Source organism: Spermophilus citellus (genome assembly GCF_964194105.1).
Source record: "Spermophilus citellus genome assembly, contig: SCAFFOLD_149, whole genome shotgun sequence".
NCBI lineage: Eukaryota > Metazoa > Chordata > Mammalia > Rodentia > Sciuridae > Spermophilus > Spermophilus citellus.
Window position 1 is genome coordinate 138,286 of NW_027673076.1, and position 1,813 is coordinate 140,098.

Sequence of the window (1,813 nt, forward strand, 5' to 3'; positions counted from 1 at the left end):
GGGCATGTTTCAAATGCGTATTTGGAAAGAAGGAAGTCAGAAAAATAAATAAATAAAATGCTGTATAATTTATATCAAATTCTAGAAAATGCAAAACAATCTATAATGACAGGAGATGTTTGGAGACAGCCCAGAAAAGGAGAGGGGAGGGATTACAAAGAAGGATGAAATACTCTTTTGATTTTGGTGATAGTCTCATGGGTATATTCATGTCAAAACGTATCAAATCGTACACCTTAAATGTGCAATTTATTGTAGGTCAACTATATCTCAATAAAATTATAAAAATAAAGACATAATATTGTCTAATGGACTGGAGTTGGAATGTGAGAGAAAAGAGATCAAAGATGGTTTGTAAGTTTTGGGCTTTGAGCACCTGGATAATGGGAATTGAATTGTCATTCTTATTTCTGAGATAGGGAAGACTGAAAGGAGCAGATTTTGAGAGAAAAATGAGTTCAGTTTTCAACATGTTGTTAGAGATGCCTACTAGATAAATTTTATAACATAATAAATAGATGGTAGAAAAGACATGAAGAATGACTCAGATAGACAGTTTCTCTGTATGATCCACTGGTTCTCCAGAAAGCGCAGAAGAACACTGGACCAACAGGGACCTCTCATGGCCCCTGTAGACAAATGTTTGTGCACACCTTTTTTCCATCGTTTTCTTTATTTAACATTATGAACATGGTGGATTACATTCTTTTCTCTAAGTTTTAAAGATTCAGTTAATTTGGGGAAACAACTGATGGGTTCATTGTTGGAGGTTGATGAATAACCTTAGCAGAGACTATAGTAACAAGCCCTTGGTCACAGACAAATGAGAATGGCTCCACCCAGGATGGGAGCATTGCAGACACTCTTCCTTGGGTTGGCTAGCTTGTGCCTTCCCCCCCACCCTTAACTGTACATATCAGTAATTCAGCTATATTATGATTTAAATCATATTTTGTTCCTCTTGTTAGAAAGTACAATTGCTTGTTAGTTGATAGGTTGTGATAAAAAGGAGTCTACTCCTTGGGCTTGAAACTTAGCTCCATTACTCACTGGACGTGTGACTGCCTCAATTTACTCTAAAATAAGGATTGGAATAGGACCTACTACTACTGTAAGGTACTATTGTTCTGAAGATTAAATGAATTGATATGTATAAAACCTTCAGAATAACAACTGGACATAAAGAAAGCGTTCAAGAAATGTTAGCTACTAGCTTTCTTCTCTGACAATAGGTTTTGTCAGTTGGTTCCCACTAAGTTGTGGACTTTTTCGGACCAGGACCAGATATCTTGTCTTTTGATTTTCATCCACTCCCACACCATGCTAGGGCTTTGTCCAGCGTCTGGCATGAATGGTAGCACAAAATGAAAGTTAAAAATATGCTGTTGAATTAAATGATTTCTTCCCTTATGGATAAAGATAAGAATCTCAAGATCTTAGCCCAAAGACTAATGTCCATCTCTCTGCCCCCACCTGTCCCCGCCTTAAAAAATAAAGCAGGCCACTGTCTCCAGTTTACACCCTCACTCACAGTTCCATTCACCTTCCCCTTTCCTAATCAGAGGGATCTTGGGGTGGGGCTTCAAGGAACCTTTAGGAGTTTGAAGGGGAGGGAGCCTGGAACCATAGACTAGCTATGACAAGTCAGGGGTGGGATTTGGTAGTTCAGAAAAGGAGGTACCAGACCAGGAATGGGGGATGGGAGTGATGGTGGAGTGGGCTAGTTCAGGATGGACCAGAAATGAGATGTTGAGGAAAGCCAGAAAGGACCGGTTGGTGGAGTGGGGGGGGATGAGTGGGTGACCAGTAGAAT